The sequence below is a fragment of the Schistocerca serialis genome, chromosome 4 (genome assembly GCF_023864345.2).
Source record: "Schistocerca serialis cubense isolate TAMUIC-IGC-003099 chromosome 4, iqSchSeri2.2, whole genome shotgun sequence".
Lineage (NCBI taxonomy): Eukaryota > Metazoa > Arthropoda > Insecta > Orthoptera > Acrididae > Schistocerca > Schistocerca serialis.
In genome coordinates this window covers 672,113,942-672,135,967 of record NC_064641.1, presented here as the reverse complement: position 1 = coordinate 672,135,967, position 22,026 = coordinate 672,113,942, and the positions used below count along the sequence as shown (strand labels likewise).

Here is a 22,026-nt window from a genome sequence, read left to right as displayed (position 1 = left end):
CTTGCTCACCAGATGGTAGAGTTTTGCCATGACTGGCTCTCCCAAGGCCATCAGTAGTTCTAATGGAATGTTGTCTACTCCCGGGGCCTTGTTTCGACTCAGGTCTTTCAGCGCTCTGTCAAACTCTGCATCATACCGGATGCTTAACATTATCTTTTATGGCTGCGTGCCTGTCTCCGTACGGGGAGTTGCTGCTTTGCTTGGGCTCAGCTATTCCTTTATTTTACTCATATTAGCATAAAGACGCCATTTATAGTTATCAGTAACGATACAGGGTAGGAGTGGTGAGTGTTGTTCACGAAACAATTGATGAGGAACAAGTGGAGATGCACCCATGGACATCTGCTAATTTTTGTCATTTTGGCCTACCGCATGAGTTACCCAAACGCCTGATTTTTGAATTTTCCCCATTGCAAGCAAATCTCGAACAGTGTTGAAATGATCACAGTTCATCACTTCCGCCAGTTCTCGAGTAAACTGACGTGGATCATCGTGGATTAATGCGTTTAAACGATCTTCATCAAACCCCGAAGGTCTTCCTGGACGTTGAGAGACACTAATACCAAAACGATCCTCCTTAAAACTAGGAAATTAGTTTCTTGCTGTGCTCTGTACAGTGACATTATCACCACACACGACGAAAACGTTTCTGACTACCGCCGCTGCTGTCACCTCTCCGTTGAACTCAAACAGAGGACTAAATTTGAAAAGTTCCGATTTATCCACTTGCCACTCCATTTAATAGCATCCACAGCTCCATCTTCTATCTCAAAATGACAACATGTATACTCAAACAGCAACAGTGAACTACAAATAAAGAATGACAGTTGATAAATAAACCCGCGGCAACCGTAATACCAAAATACAAAACAAAAACGCTATGAACTGATCCACCAATCTAATATTTACGTATGGAGTCTCCTGGATCACACAATGCTTATACATTCGTTATCCCGACGTTCATTCTGTCTCCATGGGCTGTTTGTCCTTCTTCTGCCCACTTCGTTCCTGGTCTCTTTAGAACCTCATTCTCTGGCTGTACTACGCAACAATTTACCTTTTGACTGAACAGAGTCGTGTCTTCTACTTCCACATCTTCTATCAGCGATTTATCGTGGTCCTTTTTAACGTGTTTGATTCAAAGCGTATTATTTAATTTCCCTATACATTTCACAATATTGTTTGTAAGCCTCAGGCTGGGAGTTTTTAAATACATCCATAAAATTTTAATCTTCTGTCTCTAATATCTGTTGCCAGATTAAATATTGCTCTCTCTCTCTCTCTTCTTTTTTTGGTGGGTGTTCAGTCTGTATCCGACTTCGCTTTCTCCGAGTCAAGAATTCTCCTCAGGGTACCTTCCATATCGCCTTTTCTGTTGAGAACTCGAGAACTGACGTTTCGATCGTGTACAGAGCTTCATATTTGATGACAGCCTATTCAGCGCCTTCTTTGAGGACTTCTGTATTTTATGCTCCTGTGAGTCCGCGTGCACTGTGAAATCATTTCCGAATGTTAAACGATAGAGCATAGTGTTATATGTTGTTCAGTCACATTGAATAGGCTTCCAGAGATTTTTAACTATTTTTCCAATTTCTTAGTGACTTTACCTAGGATGAAATCGAAGATGAGTAGCGACAGTTGTTCTCCTTATACGACAGTTGGAACACGAATAGTGGCAACTATTTATTTATACCTCGTACAAAATGGATACGTATTTCAAAGTTTTACTGACCTTCAAAGTAGTCACCAGCATAGTGTATAACCCGTTGCCAGCGATGTGGAAGTCGTAGGATACTCTTAGCAGTGCTTATTGTGTTGACAGTTCGAGCGGCGCGGTCTACTGCACGACGTTTTTGTAGCAGTTCTGAAGCGAATGCCGTGGAGTGTTTGCTTCAGTTTAAAAATCGAGTTCAACTCACAAGGGCTTAAGTCAGGGGAGTGCAGTAGATGGTATGGCACTTAGTAGCCTCATCAGTCAAACAAATCAATAACAGCTTGCACTGTACGTGCTTGAGCATTGTCCTCCAAGATGATGGTCAAGTCACGCATAAAGTGTCATCACTTCTGTCTCTAACTAAGCTGGTCGTAGGTTGTGTTCCAAAAATGAACAGCATAGAGGCGGAAGTGATGACACTTTCTGCAGTACCTGACCATCAATTTACAGGACAATGCTCAAGCACGTACAGTGCAAGCTGTTACTGATTTGTTTGACTGATGGATCTGCTAAGTGCTATACCACCTCCTGCACTGCCCTGACTTAAGCCCTCGTGAGTTGAACTCGATTTTTAAACCGAAGCAAACACTTCACGGCATTCGCTTCAGAACTGCTACAAATTCTTCGGGCAATAGACCGCGCCGCTGGAACTGTCAACACAACTGGCACTGCTAAGAGTATCCTTCGACTTCCACATCGCTGGCAACGGGTTATACACCATGCTGGTGACTACTTTGAAACACGTATCTATTTTGTAAAAGCTGTAAATAAATAGTTGCCACTATTAAAGTTCCAACCCTAGTATATACACTGAACAGCCAACTGTATGCCGGTGACATTCGTTACAGGGCACTTGTGTTGTCAACAACCATTCGATATCGATTGCGGGATGGAGGGTTCCTCTAGACTCATCCATGCATTACAGTTTTCAGCTATACTCACCAATGATGCTTCAGGATTTTTTCTAAAATCATTCAGCCAGCTGCCATTAGGTCGTAAGCTCCGCCTTTTCTTGTATCTAGCAATCCAGCAGACAACTTTTTTTAATGCATCTGCCATACTTTCGCCCAGTACTTATCACACCCACTTCCACTTCATTTTCATTGCAACTGCGTCTTCCACTACATTATGTTTCTCGAGCCATTTGTTTCTCTTCTTGCCTGTCCTAGCAACTCTCAACATGCCTCTCCCTATACTGCACTGTTAAACTATGGATGTTTGGATGGTTTTTCTTATTAAATGTCTCTGTCTCAATGCTGTAAGTCAAAGCTGACAATGCGCACTGATTCTGTGTGCTTGGTGATAATCTGAGAGAAAATGTTGCACATTACGGAGCAGCGGTTGATACATCTGTAGTTTCTCAAGTCCGGTCTATCTTTCTTTTTTGACAAGTCAAAAAATTACAATATTGCTCCACTCACTCTTTGTGCATTTCAATGTCTGTGCATTTTTAAAAGCCTGGCATTACGTATTGTTCCATCTACCCAATATATGTTTCTGTTTTGTTCCCATTATGTTCTTTGCTTTTATGGTGTGTCACGTCCAAAACTTCCATTGTCTCTTCTCACATCGTCTCGAAGACCATCACTAATAGTTTTGTGTAATCAATGTACTATACCATATTTCTGTTATCGTTGCTTAATGTAATCTGTTATATCAGCCTTGTCTGCAGTAAATCCTCACAATGTAAATTTCCAACTTCCTGCTAGATGTTGGTGTTTGTTCTTAGCTATGTGTGTGTACCACCGAACCCGTCACTGCTTCGCGATTGCTAATTTTGCATGGGTATTGGATTTACATCCTAAACTCCTTAATCCCCCCCCCCCTGCCTAACTGTGCATCCCCTCCTTTCCCTCCCTTTGATTATCTTCTCCTCCTTCCACTCCTCTCTCTGTGCCTCATCTCCTTTCCTCCTCCTCCTCCTCCTCTCTCTCTCTCCATATCTTCCTCCTCCCTCTCCCCCTCTCCCTCTCTCTCTCTCTCTCTCTCTCTCTCTCTCTCTCTCTCTCTCTCTCTCTCTCTGCCCATTTTCTACCTCCCCCTCCCCATCGCTGTCGCTGTCATTCACCTCTTCCCCTTCTCTCTTATCCTGAGCCTTGTTTATTGTTACTGCGAACGAAAGGTCGATTGGGGAGTGAAGTCGTTTAAAATGTATGGATAAATTGGTTGGATCATTGGTATACAGGCTTGAGAGAGACCTGCCCGCTGCAACATTTATGAGGATGTAGCTTCAATGACAATATTTCGTATGGCTTTAATATGCGAATGGGTATGATTACAAAGTTTAGGATAATTCAGATTCCATAATAATACTGTAATCATAAGTCAGTAAGCCCCATATAGACTTTATTGTCCGTAAAACCGACAGCAAGGAAGAAACGAAACAGGACGTTGTTGTGTATACAATTTTTGTTTAAAATTATATACTGGGATAAAGAAAATGTATATGGAAGAAACGATTTGTCTAACGTTATAAATGCTCTACTATAGAAGTTAAAAATAGAGTACGAGAAAGAAAATGGAAGCGCACATTTTCACAGCACAGCACACGACAACAAAGCACGGCATTTTCTTTTTCGCAGTCGGGTTTAACAGAAAGCCTCTACTTTATGCTTTAAAATACTGAGCTAGTCGGTGACAGAGGCAATCCATAACGTACGTATGTACAGGAGTGCGGATTTATTCTTGCGTTATAAAAGGATTTTCATTATAATTTCTCCATTTATTTACTTGTCGCCTTGATGCGATCACGATAATCCGCGACTAAACTTAAAATATGTAGATTTACTCGTGTTGCACGATAATTTCTACTAGCCCTCGCCCCTTAACCTGCCTGACCCCCGCTGCCTTCAATATTTCACCTCTCAAAGCTACCCATTCTTCCACTGTATTCTAAATTCCTACTTTTTCGCAGTTTCTTCAGTGTTAACGCACTCTTCATAGGTAACGCAAGAGATACTGAATTTAATTGATGAAAGGAAAAGATATAAAAATGCAATACATTAAGCAGCCGAAAGGGAATACAAACTTCTAAAAAATTACATTGACGAGAAGTGTAAAATGGCTTAACAGGAATGGCTAGAGGACAAGTGTAAGGATTTAGAAGTACACGTCACTAGGGGAAAGATAGATGCCGCCTATAGGAAAATTAAAGATACCTTTGCAGAAAAGAGAACCACCTGTATGAATATCAAGAGCGACGATGGAAAACCAGTCATAAGCAAAAAATGTGGAAGAGTAATATAGAGGATCTATACAAGGGAGGTGTACTTGAGGGGAATATTATGGAAATAGAAGGAAACGTAGATGAAGCTGAGATGGGAGATATGACACTGCGTGAAGATTTTGACAGAGCATTGAAAGAATTAAGTCGAAACAAGGCCCTGGAGTAGCCAATATTCCGTTAGAACTACTGATAGCCTTGGGAGAGCCATCAATCAAAACTCTTCCATCTGGTGAGCAAGATGTATGACACATACGAAATATCCTCAGAGTTCAAGAAGAATGTGATAATTCCAATTCCAAAGAAAGCACGTACTGACAGTGGTGAAAATTCCCAAACTCTCAGTTTAATAAGTCATGATTGTAAAATACTAACACGAATTCCTTACAGAAGAATGAGAAAACTGGTAGAAGCCGACCTCAGGATCGACGAATTTGGATTCCGGAGAAATGTGGGAACACGCGACGCAATACTGATCCTCCAACTTCTCATTGAAGATAGGTTAAGAAGAAGCAAACTTATGTTTCTAGCCATTGTAGACTTAGAAAGGTTATGACAATATTGACTGGCATACTCTGTCAAATTCCAACGATGGCGGGTGTAAAAAATGTGAGCGAAAGGCTATTTACAATTTGTACAGAAACCAGATGGCAGTTATAAGAGTTGAAGGGCATGAATGGGAAGCAGTGGTTGGGAAGGGAGTGAGACAGAGTTGTAGCCTACCCCCGATGTTATTCAATCTCTGCATTGAGCAAGCAATAAATGAAACAAAAGAAAAAATTGGCGTAGGAATTAAAAGTTCAGGAACAAGAAATAAAAACTTTGAGGTTCACCGATGAGTTTGTAATTCTGTCAGAGACAGTAAAGGACTTGGAAGAGCAGTTGGGCGGAATGGACAGCGTCTTGTAAGGAAGATATAAGATGAACATCAACAAAAGCGAAACGAGGATAATGGATTGTAGTCAAATCAGATGATATTGAAGAATCAGAGTAGGAAAGATTAAGGTAGTAGATGAGTTTTGCTGTTTGAGCAATTATGATAGTCGAAGTACAGAGGTAGAGTGGCAATGGCAAGATAAAGCGTTCCTGAAGACGAGAATTTAGTTAACATCGAGTGTAGGTTTAAGTGTCAGGAAGTCTTTTCTGAAAGTATTTGTATGGAGTGTAGCCATGTGTGGAAGTAAACCATGAACGATAAACAGTTTAGACAAGAAGAGAATAGAAGCTTTTGAAATGTGGTGCTACAAAAGAATGTTGAAGATTACATGGATAGATCACGTAACCAATGAGAAGGTACTGAACAAAACTGGAGAGAAAAGAAATTTGTTGCACAACCGGACTAGAAGAAGGGATCTGTTGATAGCACACATTCTGAGACATCTAGGTATCACCAATTTAGTACTGAAGGGAAGTGGGGGGGAGGGGAGGGGTAAAAATCGTAGAGGGAGACCAAGAGATGAATAAAGTAAGCAGTTTCAAATGGATATAGGTTGCAGTAGTTGCTCGGAGATGAAGAGGCTTGTGCAAGATAGGGTAGCATGCAGAGCTGCATCAGTCCAGTCTTTGGACTGAATACCACAACAACAACATAGATTTACTCGTCATATTAGTGAAGTACTACCTTCACTTCTTGTTAAGTCATGATGGCTCATCGTAAATGAAGTCGCATAGGGTACCACACTGATTTTACTGATACAAATCTAAAATGTCAAATGTGGTACCATGTGCAGTTATATTTAAGCTGAGTCATCATGACTTGTATATAATTTCGCTTAAGATGTCTACACAGTAGCCAATCGATCTGCAATAAACAGCTTAAAAATTTACGACAGATGCTGCCCTTTCTCCTATCTTGGATCTCATTAATTAGGAGCATGTTGTTCTCGATGGGAAGAAAACTGAAAAAAAATCTTAGTTTTGAACACCTCGTCTACAGAATGGAAAAACAAATAAGTTACAAAACATGTTCCACATATACTGACACAGTGATAGCTGTGTTCGTCCTAAAACCATACAACCGTTGACGAACAAACTAGGCTGGGTAGCAATTTTGATCAGCCGCCAGCAAATACCACAGCGAGAAAAAAAAGAGGACGAGACAGATATTTGCGAATTCGGCATACCATCCGAGCAAGCGCACACTGGGAAACTGCGCCCGTGACTCTGTCGATATGTTCCACATCAGGGAGCGTGATTGACAGCAGTTGAATTTTCAGAGATTGCTATTTGGTTCGTGTTGATCCCTCGGACATCATTACTTATATTTATTTAGGTAACGTTTGACAAAATCGAAGAGTAAGTCGCTACTAAGTAGCAGATTTTGTCATCTTTTTCTTCAGCTCATTATATTTAGATGCCGGTCTTTGTAGCTGGCACTGCAATAGTGACACTGAAAACGTTCAAGCTCCGACGGGATATAGACTTTCCGTAACCAAAATGTAGCTGTGTTGGGTACAGGGAGATGAAGTACAGGTTCTAGTGACAAACTTATGAGCTATTGAATTAGGTTAATTGTCCACAGTCTTTATATGAGATAGAGTTAATTCCGTAATTTATTTCCGCTAGCTCCTCCATTTTCACACTCGTCTATGAAATTGCAGACTGACGGAAATAATTAAAACCAAACATTATTTATTCAATGGATGTGAATGTCTGCTTTCTCATCAGTCGAAGGGCTAGAGTCGCTCTACCTGTCGAACGATAACAAGTTTCGCACCAGACTGCGTCATAACCGTATGTATTAGGCTGTTGCATTGCTGTCATCAGACAGAGATGACGGAGGACATCGAAAAATTCAAAAGAAGGGCAGCTCTTTTCATGTTATCGCTAAAAAGAGGAGAGTGTATCACGAATATGATAAGCAATTTGGGGTGGAAATAATGAAAACAAAGGCGTATCAGTTACCAACATTTTTTTCTCTGATTCCGAAAATATTTTACTGTCACCAGCCTGCATAGGGAGAAAAGGTTATCGTAATAATATAAGAGAAATCAGAGCTCCTACTGATAGACTGACGCCGGCAGGAGTGGCCGAGCGGTTCTAGGCGCTACAGTCTGGAACCGCGCGACCGCTACGGTTGCAGGTTCGAATCCTGCCTCGGGCATGGATGTGTGTGATGTCCTTAGGTTAGTTAGGTTTAAGTAGTTCTAAGTTCTAGGGGACTGATGACCTCAGAAGTTAAGTCCCATAGTGCTCAGAGCCATTTGAACCATTTTTGACAGACTGAAATGTTCATTTTTCCCACGCGTTGTTACAGAGTGGAACTATAGAGAAATTAGTCTGAAGGTGGTTCGAGGAACAATCTACCAGGCATTTAAGTGTGAACTGCAGAGCGGTCATGTAGATGTAGACGTGTAGATAATGTAGAGATAAGCATTTCGGATTGCCGGTTTACTGCACAAAGGAATGCAATCAGATAAAAGATTTTCGTAGAAAAGTGCCCTAGGACTGTGCCGCAGATGGAGATGTAAAATCTTGATATTAAGCATATTAAGTTATATATTACAAGGTTTCTCTCCTGATAGTCATCAGGTACATTTTATCAAAGCCTTTTCGATTTTATGGGTATTTGGCAGATATTTGCATTTTTGTTGTAGCATTGTATTGATGGAATGAATTGCTCAGCAGATGTTGCGAGCGACGCCTAGTATCAGCGGAATACGCCGAATTACTTCATGTTAGTAACAGAACGTTTTCCTTGATTTGGAATTTTATGTGCTCATTTGATAGAACGGCGATATATCACTCTAGTGTGGAAATGCAGCCCTTCCACAAATTGCTGTAGATTTCAATGCTGGACTATCAACAAGTGTCAGCGTGCGAACCATTCAACGCAACATCATCGATATGGGCTTTTGGAGCTGAAGGGCCGCTCGTGTACTCTTGATGACTGCACGACACAAAGCTTTGCGCCTCGCTTGGGTCTTTCAACACCGACATTGGACTGTTAATGACTGGAAACATGTTAACTTGTCGGGCGAATTTCGTTTCAAAGCCGGCCGGTGTGGCCGTGCGGTTCTAGGCGCTTCAGTCTGGAACTGCGTGACCGCTACGGTCGCAGGTTTGAATCCTGCCTCGGGCATGGATGTGTGTGATGTCCTTAGGTTAGTTAGGTTTAAGTAGTTCTAAGTTCTAGGGGACTGATGACCACATATGTTAAGTCCCATAGTGCTCAGAGCCATTTGAACAATTTTTTTTAGTTTCAAATTGTATCGAGATGATGGACGTGTACGGGTATGGAGACAACCTCATGAATCCATAGACCTTGCATGTCAGCAAGGAACTGTTCAAGCTGGTGGAAGCTCTGTAATTGCGTGGGGCACGTGCACTTGGAGTGATACAGGACCCCTGAAACGTCTAGATACGACTCTGACAGGTGACACGTAGGTAAGCATCATGTATGATCACTTGCATCCATTCATGTCTACTGTGCATTCCGACGGAATTGGCCAGCAGGACAATGCGACTGCACACACCTCCAGAATTGCTACAAAGTGGCTCCAGGAACACTGTTCTGAGTTTAAACACTTCCGCTGACCACCAAACTCCACAGACATGAACATTATTCAGCATACCTGGGATCCCTTGCAATGTGCTGTTCAGAAGAGATCTCCACCCCCTCGTACTCTTACTGATTTATGGGCAGCCCTGCAGGATCCACGGTTTCATTTCCCTCCAGCACTACTTCAGACATTAGTCAAGTCCATTCCGCGTCATGCAGCGGCACTTCTGCTTGCTCGCGGGGGCCTTGCACGAGAATAGGCAGTTGTACCTGTGTAGATTGCTATCAGACGTCTGAAGATGACGAAGAAATTGAAGAAATGTATGATGAGATAAAAGAAATTATTCAGATAGTGAAGGGAGACGAAAATTTAATAGTCATGGGTGACTGGAATTCGACAGTAGGAAAAGGGAGAGAAGGAAACATAGTAGGTGAATATGGATTGGGGCTAAGAAATGAAAGAGGAACCCGTCTGGTAGAATTTTGCACAGAGCATAACTTAATCATAGCTAACACATGGTTCAAGAATCATAAAAGAAGGTTGTATACATGGAAGAATCCTGGAGAAACTAAAAGGTATCAGATTGATTATACAATGGTAAGACAGAGATTTAGGAACCAGGTTTTAAATTGTAAGACATTTCCAGGGCCACATATGGACTCTGACCACAATCTGTTGGTTATGAACTGTAGATTAAAACTGAAGAAATTGCAAAAAGGTGGGAATTTAAGGAGATGGGACCTGGATAAACTAACTAAACCTGAGATTTCAGGGACAGCATATGGGAACAATTGACAGGAATGGGGGAAAGAAATACAGTAGAAGACGAATGGGTAGATCTGAGGGATGAAGTAGTCAAGGCAGCAGAGGATCAATTAGGTAAAAAGACGAGGGCTAGTAGAGATCCTTGGGTAACAGAAGAAATATTGAATTTAATTGATGAAAGGAGAAAATATAAAAATGCAGTAAATGAAGCAGGCAAAAAGGAATACAAACGTCTCAAAAATGAGATCGACAGGAAGTGAAAAATGGCTACGTAGGCACGGCTAGAGGACAAATGTAAGGATGTAGAGGTTTATCTCACTAGGGGTAAGATAGATACAGCCTACAGGAAAATTAAAGAGACCTTTGGAGAAAAGAGAGCCACTTGTATGAATATCAAGAGGTCAGATGGAAACCCAGTTCTAAGCAAAGAGGGGAAAGCAGAAAGGTAGAAGGAGTATATAGAGGGTCTATACAGAGGCAATGTACTTGAGGACAATATTATGGAAATGGAAGAGGATGTAGATGAAGATGAAATGGGAGATACGATACTGCGTGAAGAGTTTGACAGAGCACTGAAAGACCTGAGTCGAAACAAGGCCCCGGGAGTAGACAACATTCCATTAGAACTACTGACGGCCTTGGGAGAGCCAGTCCTGACAGAACTCTACCATCTGGTGAGCAAGATGTACGAGACAGGCGAAATACCCTCAGACTTCAAGAAGAATATAATAATTCCAATCCCAAAGCAAGCAGGTGTTGACAGATGTGAAAATTACCGAACTATCAGTTTAATAAGTCACAGCTGCAAAATACTAACGTGAATTATTTACAGACGAATGGAAAAACTGGTAGAAGCCGACCTCGGGGAAGATCAGTTTGGATTCCGTAGAAATGTTGGAACACGTGAGGCAATACTGACTTTACGACTTATCTTAGAAGAAAGATTAAGGAAAGGCAAACCTACGTTTGTAGCATTTGTAGACTTAGAGAAAGCTTTTGACAATGTTGACTGGAATACTCTCTTTCAAATTCTAAAGGTGGCAGGGGTAAAATACAGGGAGCGAGAGGCTATTTACAATTTGTACAGAAACCAGATGGCAGTTATTGGAGTCGAGGGGCATGAAAGGGGAGCAGTGGTTGGGAAGGGAGTGAGACAGTGTTGTAGCCTCTCCCCGATGTTATTCAATCTGTATATTGAGCAAGCAGTAAAGGAAACAAAAGAAAAATTCGGAGTAGGTATTAAAATCCATGGAGAAGAAATAAAAACTTTGAGGTTCGCCGATGACATTGTAATTCTGTCAGAGACAGCAAAGGACTTGCAAGAGCAGTTGAACGGAATGGACAGTGTCTTGGAAGGAGGATATAAGATGAACATGAACAAAAGCAAAACGAGGATAATGGAATGTAGTCGAATGAAGTCGGGTGATGCTGAGGGAATTAGATTAGGAAATGAGACACTTAAAGTAGTAAAGGAGTTTTGCTATTTGGGGAGCAAAATAACTGATGATGGCCGAAGTAGAGAGGATATAAAATGTAGACTGGCAATGGCAAGGAAAGCGTTTCTGAAGAAGAGAAATTTGTTAACATCGAGTTTAGATTTAAGTGTCAGGAAGTCGTTTCTGAAAGTATTTGTATGGAGTGTAGCCATTTATGGAAGTGAAACATGGACGATAACCAGTTTGGACAAGAAGAGAATAGAAGCTTTCGAAATGTGGTGCTACAGAAGAATGCTGAAGATTAGATGGGTAGACCATATAACTAATGAGGAGGTATTGAATAGAATAGGGGAGAAGAGGAGCTTGTGGCACAACTTGACAAGAAGAAGGGACCGGTTGGTGGGACATGTCCTGAGGCATCAAGGGATCACAAATTTAGCACTGGAGGGCAGCGTGGAGGGTAAAAATCGTAGAGGGAGACCAAGAGATGAATACACTAAGCAGATTCAGAAGGATGTAGGTTGCAGTAGGTACTGGGAGATGAAGAAGCTTGCACAGGATAGAGTAGCATGGAGAGCTGCATCAAACCAGTCTCAGGACTGAAGTCCACAACAACAACAACAACAACAACAACAACAACAACAACACCTAACGTAAATACTGTGTTACATCCTAGTATAGAAGTTAGTATTCGCACTCATCGGATATCTTATTCAGAAGCGTTGCTTAATGGACGCTTGGGCCGCTTTTATCGCCGTGAGTAACGAAAATCAGACGGAGTGTCGTGACTGTAACGGACTATTTTAGTATTTGGTAGAGGACAGACAAGCTTAGTGAGACAGTATCTTTAGTAGCGCAGTCTTTGGTTTGTTTTCCCCACAAAATTATCTATAGGGTGTTTCTGTAAGAGTGTGAAAAAATTTAACAGGACATAGAGGGTGCTCCGCTAAATGATTTGAAGTAGGGAACCTGGAGTCGCAGAAGCCAGTTTAAGGAAATAACGGAATAAAATCACATTACCGGGTACTTTTTTATCTACATTAGTTGAAGTTAACTGCAAATACAAATATCAAAAAAGTTTTGCATCACCTCGGTTCCGATAGTTCCGGAACCTGCAGAGAAAACTGGAATAGTGATCAACATAAACATCATTTCCGACATTTTCATTGCCCATGAAAACCACACATTGCATGTTGTACCACCATATAGAGAGACCTTCAGAGATGGTGGTGCAGATTGCTGTACACACTGGTACCTCTAATAAGCAGTAGCACGACCTCTTGCTTTGATACGTGCCTGTATTCGTCGTGGGATACTATCCACAAGTTCATCAAGGCGCTGTTGGTCCAGATTGTCCCACTCCTCAACGGCGATCCGGCGTAGATCCCTCAGAGTGGTTGGTGGGTCACGTTGTCCATAAAAAGCCGTTTTCAATTTATCGCAGGCATGCATGACAGGGTTCATGTTTGGAGAACATGCTGGCCACTCTTGTCGAGCGATGTGGTTATCCTGAAGGAAGTGATTCAAAAGATGTACACGATAGGGGCGCGAATTGTCGTCCATGAAGACTAATGCCTCACCAATATGCTGGCGATATGGTTGCACTATCGGTCGTAGGATGGCATTCACGTGTCGTACAGCCGTTACGGCGCCTTCCATGACCACCAGCGGTGTACGTCGGCCCTAAATAATGTCACCTTAAAACAGCAGGGAACATCCACCTTGCTGCACTCGCTGGACAGTGTGTCTAAGGTGTTCAGTCTGACTGCTGACTGGGTTGCCCCCAAACACGTCTCCAACGACAGTCTGGTTGAAGACATATGCGACACTCATCGGCGAAGAGAACGTGATGCCAGTCCTGAGCGGCACATTCGGCATTTTGTTGGGCCCATCTATACCGCGCTGCATGATGTCATGGTTGCAAAGATGGACCTTGCCATGGACGTCGTTATTGGAGTTGCGCATCATACAGCCTATCGTGCACGGTTTGAGTCTTAACACGACGTCTTGTGACTGCAGGAAAAGCATTATTCAACATGGTGCAGTTGCTGTCAGGGCTCCTCCGAGCCATAATCCGTAGGTAGCGGTCATCCACTGGAGTAGTAACCTGAGCGAGACGTGTCATCAATAGTTCCTGTCTCCCTGTATATCCACCATGTCCCAACAACATCGCCTTGGTTCACTCCGAAACGCCTGGACACTTCTCTTGTTGAGAGCTCTTCCTGACACAAAGTAACAATGCGGACGCGATCGAACCACGGTATTGACCGTCTAGGCATGGTTGAACTACAGACAACACCAGCCGTCTATCTTCTTCCTGGTGGAATGACTGGTACTGATCGACTGTCGGACCCCCTCCGTCTAATAGGCGCTGCTCATGCATGGTTGTTTATATCTTTGGACGGGTTTAGTGACATCTCTGAACAGTCAAAGGGACTGTGTCTGTGATACAATATCCACAGTCAACGTCTATCTTCAGGACTTCTGGGAGCCGGGGTGATGCAAAACGTTTCTTCAAGCCTGTACAATTATTGACACCATGAACGAACCATTTGTGCTGTATCTTACAAAACGTTCTGAAACTGACGGCCATCCTCAACGCAAGCATGGCATCGGTGAACAAGATTCTGACGCACTATGACAAATATCCCTAATGTGTTTCGAATCTCGTCACCGGCAACTACAATTCTGGCAACTAATTCCATCTCCTATCCACTGGGGTCTCATACACAAGAGAGTTTTTATATCCCCATATAAAATAATGAAAGGGATTCAGGTCATGGAATAGGACTCGCCGCTCCAGTCCAGCGACCAGTAAAAACAGCACTGGGATAGTTGCTACATCCACATTGAAGTGCGGCGGTGCAACGTCATGTTGTATCCACATGGTCTCATAAACAGCCGAGGATAAGTTCTCCAACAACTCAGGTAGAACTCTTTGCGCGAACCTCAAGTACAGGTGGCCATTCAGATAGCCAGGTAGAAGATACAGCCCATTGAGAGCGTCGCCTACAATGCCGCCAGAGAATGTAGACGTAACTAAACAGCACGGTATGTGTAAACATGTACACACGATAGTTGTAAATAAACTGGAAAATAGTAATGTTAGACCAGGGGGTTTCCAAACTACGGCCCGCGGGCCAAAACCGACCCGCGAGGGCCGACAAACCGGCCCGCGTTAGCTGGCTGGACATCCCCTGTATCCGGCCCGCCAAATATTTGAGGTGGTACCTATACTGCCAAAAACTGAGTTTCGAGGCGTATCGCGACCAATACACCGCGACATTGGCTCTGCTACTCGCTACAAGACTACATAACTAAACTTATTGTTGCGCCGTTTGAAATAACAATGCGTTGACATACTCTACCTCTGTTACATCTTGCAGTAATGGTGTTGCTAACAATGATTTTGAGATTTCGTTAAATTTGCAAGACGCTTTCGTGAAGAATGTGCAGTGATATACTTTTTTGTCGGTGAAATTCGCCAGAATAAAGTACGCCAGAATTTCGGTCAGGTACGTTCACCGATCAAAATTGTGTAATTAAATAAAAATCGTAGTTCGTTTCAGTGCTAGCTATTCCCACAACCTTAGATTTTTTGCGATTTCATCTTTCCTTTAGCCTTACATTACGGTGATCAATGAGTGCTAGGGTGCTTTAATCCCTCTAGGTAGATCTTGGCCCTTATGACTTCGTGGAGGAGTCAACGTGGCCCGCATACTAAAAAGTTTGGAGACTCCTGAGACAAAGCGAGAGATAAATTTACTTCCATGTCTCCTTAAGCTGGCTTCTCCGACCCCAGGTTCCCTACCTCAAATTGTTCAGTGGCGCATTCTCTGTGTCCTGCTACACTTGTGCACGCTCTTACGGAAACACCCTGTACATGATAGTTCCAATTTAAGTTGTTCGCAATTGTAATTCCTGCTACTTCGTCGAACTGACAGCCTTTAGATGTGTGCGATTTATCGTGTAACCGGAGTTTAACGGATTTCTTTTTGTATGCATGTAGATGACGTCAAACTTTTCCATAGAACTGGCTCTTTTCGCATCATACAGATATCGTGTCTAAGACACTTTGCAATTTATTTTGTTATTCTAATGACTTAATAGACAGTAAACGACAGCATCATCTACAAACAGCCTAAGAGGGCTGTTCAGATTGTCCATTAAATCATTTATACCGGGTGTTCCAGAAGTGGTGCAACACACTTTGAGGGTTTCTAGAGGGTATCTTGAGGAACAAATAGTTAGGAACCCCTGTCCAGAAACGTCATCCAACAACGCTAAAGATCGTCGAAGCTATAGTGCCCGGTGCCTGCCACTAGCCCACCGCTTCGACAGCAAATGTGACTTTATAAACTGACAGACCATGGGTGAAATGTCTCGCAATGTTGTTTGTTATTCAGTGATCGCGACTGATTGCCACGATCGCCTGTGGAGAAGATGGCGCTAGCTGCTGCATAGGATGGCCTTGTCTCCTATGAATGTGATGCTCTGTTGCCTTGGTGGATGTAGATTTCGAACACCGGTTTCCTTATGGATTTTATTTTCCTCCTGTATACCGGAAAACATTGAAGATTTTAGAGGGTTCCAACAGAAAAATAAACTGTGGACTAAAATCCGTGTCCGAAATCACCATCCACCGGGGCAACGGTGCGTCACTTACATAGGAGTCATGGCCTTCCTTCGCAGCAGCTTACTCCATCTTCTTCACTGGCGATCGTGGGAATTAGTCGTGATCACTGAATAACAAACAACATTGCGAGACGTTCTGCCAACGGTCCGTCGGCGTACAAAGTCACGTTTGCTGCCGAAGTGGTGGGCTTAAAGGCAGGCGCCGACCACTATAGCTTCGACGATCAGTAGCGTTGTTGGATGACGTTTCTCGACACGGGTTCCTATCTATTTGTTCCTCAAGACGCTCTCTAAAGACCCTCGAAGTCTGTCGTAACATTTCTGGGAGACCGTGTATGGATCAGGAACAACACGTCCTTGGGGTATACTAGACATCACTTCTGTTGTACCCGACGATTTTCCTTCGATTACTGCGTACTGTGACCTTTGTGACAGGAAATCACGAATCCAGTTACACGACTGAAGCCATACTCCGCACGCACGCAATTTGATTAGAAGTCTCTTGTGAGGAATTGTATCAAAGGATTCTGAAAATCTGCAAATATGGAATCAGTTTGAGGACCCCTGTCGAGAGCACTCACTACGTCGTGTGAATTTGTTATAAATCGACAGCATGTCCATAACTTGATGTCTATAGAGTATTTTTCTGATTTCCTTTAGCTAAGGATCTACTACTCTACGGCTGTCAAGTTTTCCATAATGGAGGTCTAGTTTTTATCTGCGTCCCTGGGCGGCTGGCTGCTCACTAACGCAGTCACAAATTACAGTCGCTCGAGGCGAAACCCTTAATGAAGGACATATCCAGAATGGTCCTAAAAGGCATCGTTTTAAGGATGAAGACTGTCCGAAGTAACAGTTAGGAATCCGAAGTAACAGTTAGGAACTTATCTGAATGAACTAGAAGACGTGACGTTGAAGGAAGCGGTACATGGATTGTTGATGATGGAAGAGGTACCTTGTATTTTCTTTTGTGTACGTAAATGATGGAACTGAAACTGTCAGCGGATTATGTGTTAAAGACGACATACATTGAAATAGGAAAATAACTTTCAAAATGTATTGGCATCATTCATTACATAACTGTTAGTCCATGAGCCTAATGTTTCCTCTGTTACTGCGAGGGTCCAAATAGGTAGTTAGTTTCTGTTAACAACGCAAGCTTATGTTATTTAGTTTATGAACAACGTATTCTTAGCCTCTGAGGATGTCTCCCGCAGTAGAAGACGAAGTATGAAGCACAGAAAAATATCTTGGACCATAACCTATAGCCCATAAAACCAGTATAGCCAAGGATACAAAGACCATCCATATAAGCCTTCATTTAATAATGTGTATAATTATTTTTATTGCATAGGTCACCGACCTGCCCATCATTAAACGACGGGAACATGGTTTCTGAAGATACTGTTATTTTCCACGCTTCCACACTACAATAACAACAAAATATCTTACTTAAACGGACATTTAACATAACAGAACTAATTTTCGGAACCATAAGGTGGAGGACCATTTCCTCAGAAGCTAATAAATGATAACCTTTCCCCTACTAATTATATTATGATGCATATGAATACAGATTGTGATAATTGCAGACAATAACTTTTTCCGTCTTTCTTCGTTTGTTACTTGTGTCCATGAGAAATGAGTAAACTGTTTGAGTATTAGCGTTTGTTGGTAGCGGTACTGTGATATACAGGGTGTAAATTTTAAGTTGACAAATCAGAATAACTCGAAAAATTAGCTTCAGATGAAAAAAAGTGTAGAATCCAAAGTAGATTAATTTCGAGAGGGATATCTGCTGGTGCTAAAATTAGCACGCCACCCCAGCCCCCTGGGGGTGGGGCATGAGGAAACTTTAAAATTTCAAGTGGAAATCCACACTTTTTATTACAGAATCAGATTATACAATAAAACCTACGTACATTTTGTTTTAAACATTTATTTTGATTCTTAGTAGTTGGCGCTGTAATTCAAGAAAATCCATGTTCTCATATTTGCGTGGGAAATGGTTACAGATAAATAAAAAATACTTATTTACTTCGTAAATGTTGATTCGCTAAAACAGAAATTCTCCCTCTCCGCCCATAGGCTGGGGTTTGAGAGAGAGAAATTAGAGTTTTACAAATGTTGACCCACAAACTAAACTTATTCAAATCTGCGGAAAAAATTAATATTTGGGTCGGTAACCCAACATTTGATTAACTGTAAGATCTTTGAAAACAGTGTTCATGATATTCATGTGAAGCCGCAAATTTTTATGGTATGTGCTGCTATCAAACAAAGAATGGTATAGTATAAGGTATTTTTCAAGGAATTGAACGGCCGTCGCATAGTATACATACAAAAACGTATTATTTTCAAAATTCACAAAAATTCAGGGTGATTTCCTCACTCAGAAATATACAGCAGGTAAGTTTTCACCACAATTCACACTGTAATACCTTCAACACCTTTTCATAAATGCTTTGTGAGAGAACAGAAGAAACAGATCCATCGTAATCATTACCAAATAGTGAAGAAAAACTTCCTGTGTATCCTAGTACAGCAAAACCAATAATACTTGCGAAAAAATCCAAAACAGGTCACGGTTTGATCCAAATAAATCTTGCTAAACCATGTTTGTGTTGGTTGCCGTTACAATTATAAACCTTAAGATGTCTTCTGTAACAGCAGCAGAGGTTTCTGTGATCAGGTTTCGCATCTCCGTCGGAGCTCGAGACAGTGGTGGGATTAAGACGCTGTCTTTGGTAAAGTTCCATAAAAAGAAGTCGCATTGTGTCATTCCGAGGACCCCGGGATCATCTCATGAAGACTTCATCATCGGACCAGCGCGACATAGCCCACGTTGTGGGTGATGTTCGTTCAGATACGATCTCACGTCATCTCACGTCCATCCTGTTGGAAAATATCTCAAGCAAAACCTGGACTATCTAATAGCAATCGTTGTCACCGTCACCTCTCTGCACACTTTGGGTACTTAGAAAAACGGCAAATAAAAAGGTAAACTCTTTTTTGGACACCCTGTGTTTTTATGATAATATTGCTATATTCGGCAGTTTAAAGTACAAGCCTTCGTGCAAGTTATTTTTTCAGGTCTAAAGGGATGAATTGTTTTAGGGTTAGATGTTGGAGATATGTTGATGCCTTTTTGAAAGATGTAGCTGTGCGAATATTGTTAATTATCCGTATGTACCTAACAAAGTGCACACACCAATATCTCTTATATTGTCTATTCTCGTTTACGATATTCCATTTAACGATCTTTTGTATGTGGTTGTATGCAGTACATTACGAGTGTTATTTGTCGTATTTATTGCATCTGAATGTATTGTTTCCACACCGTAAAAGAAATATTTGAAAGTAGTTACGAAACTATATTTTAAGACAGTTACGGCAATTTAAAGTAGTGAAAAACCGACAGCAAGTTTTCCGGAACTACGAACATTAAATTGATTTGTATGGAAGAATTTATAGGCAAATAAGTCGCCGTATTAAAACTCGTCGTATTGAACTAGGGCATAGTTTGCTTTGGACGATTAAATATGCTTCAGTCTGCTGACTGGAAGGTTCATAACATGTATCAACCGTCATAAAGCCAGATAAAAACCGTTGCTTTTAATATCGTAAATGGAGATCAGCATTCTTTTTTTCGCTTCTCATGTTTGAAGAAGACATTATATATATTTTATAATCTTATACGTAGTCACTGAAAGCTGTATTTTCGATAAAATTCTTACTTTTTCAAATTGAGATTGTTCTGTTTAAAAAAAAACATCTTTTATGAGGTGTAACTGCCATATACTGTACTGTGTGTTATTGTCACTATAATGCTTTAGCTTCCGTAATTTTAATGTGGAAAACTAAGGTAAAATCAGCTTTGCTACTTCGCGTGTGGTTATGATAAAATTACAAGAGCCACTGACTATTGTAGTTGTGGTATGAACACTTTAGTAAACGACCTAGTACTACCTAGAACTCCGAATACCGAGAGTCTACCACACTCTGTGAAGGAGGTTGTACGTAGATCAGACCATTCGGGCCGACATAATAAAGATACGCGGAGCCCAAGCGTCACACAGATAAGGAACAACCAACCAAATCAGCTGTGGCGGAGCACAGTCTCTCCAATGGACATAACGTGACGTGCAACGGTGCCAAGTTGTTAAAAACAGGTCAACGCAATCTGGGATTGTGTTTCAAAGGAATCTGTAGAGATCCGGCTACATCAAGAGCTGTTCAATAAAGACGGTAGTTTCCAGCTTCGTAGTGCTTGCAGCCCAGATTGAGTGTATTCAAAGCACAGAGACAGTCTGTGGGCAGATCCATTCATACCCCACGAAGTGAAGAGCTTGGATGACACCACGTACAGACGCCCCTCTCTCGCATCATCGGTGTTTCGCCCTCTCGACACAGAGACCGAGGACCGCTGCTCCTGTCCCGGCTGTGCACTTCTCCACCTCGCCCACCTCCCTAGCGGAGCCGCCCGTCCCTGTCAGGACCGCCTGAAGGTGGCAAGAAGTCTACTTGCCGAAACATCGCTCCACTTGGACGATGCCACTCAGCTGAACACCCGAGAAAATTTCAAAATCTAAAACTTGGTACTTACCGAAAACATGACTTTGAAATTGCTTTCTGTAAGGAATTACTTTTTAAATTAAATGTGTCATGTTAGATGAAGATGTGTCTTCATACTATTGCTTCCACTGATACCTGAGCGTTAACATCGTGATTAAATGCTTGATTTATAAAATGGATCGATTACTTGAAGCATATAATAAACTTAGGGCAGCAAATACACTGAGATGACAAAAGTCATGGGATACCTCCTAATATCGTGTCGGTCCTCCTCCTACCCAGCGTAGTGCAGTAACTCGACGTGGAATGGTCTCAACAGGTTGTAGGATGTCCCCTGCAGAAATACTGAGCCATAATTGCGACAGTGTTGCCAGTGCAGGATTTTGTGCACGACCTGACCTTTCGATTATGTCCCATACATGTTCGATGGGATTCATTTAGGGACGATGTGGGTGGTCAGACCATTCCCTCGAATCGTCCAGAATGTTTTGCAAACCAATCGCGAACAACTGGGAGCAGGCGACATGGCGTATCTTTGCTTGGGAGGATGAAATCCATGGTCTCCAGCTAGCCAGCCATAACCATTTCCAGTATGTGATCGTTTCAGTTAGACCAGTCCATTCCCTGTAAACACAGCCCATAACATTACGGAGCCACCGCCAACTTGCACAATGCTTTGTTGACAGTTTTGGTCCACGGTTTCGTGGGGTCTGCGCCACACTCCAACCCTGCCATAGCTCTTACCACTTGAAATCGGGACTCATCTAACCACGCCACAGTTTTCCAGTCGTTCACCGTCTAATAGATGTGGTCACGAGCCATTGAAAGGCACTGCATTCGATGTCGTGCTGTTGGCAAAGGTACTCGCGTCGGTCGTCTGCTACCATAGTCCATTAACGCCAAATAACCGCACTGTCCTTAACTGTCCTAACGCATACGTTCATCTTCGTCCCACATTGACTTCTGCGATTCTTTCACGCACTATTGGTTGTGTGTTTCCACTGACAACTCTACCCAAAAGCCGCCGCTCTAAGTCGTTAAGTGAAGGCTGTCGGCCACAGCGTTGCACCGTCGTGAGACGCCATGCTCGAAAGTTAGTATCCTCGCCACAGTCATGACATTGTGGATCTCGAAATACTGACTTCCCTAACGATTTCCGATATGGAATGGCCCATG

At 42.2% G+C, this 22,026-nt stretch overlaps 1 protein-coding gene across 1 annotated transcript in view; it reads right to left on the bottom strand.

The window, feature by feature from the left end:
- The window catches only part of LOC126473146 (potassium voltage-gated channel subfamily KQT member 1-like), a 1,059,334-nt gene that overhangs the window by 372,997 nt on the left and 664,311 nt on the right, over positions 1–22,026 (bottom strand). The window lies entirely within an intron of this gene.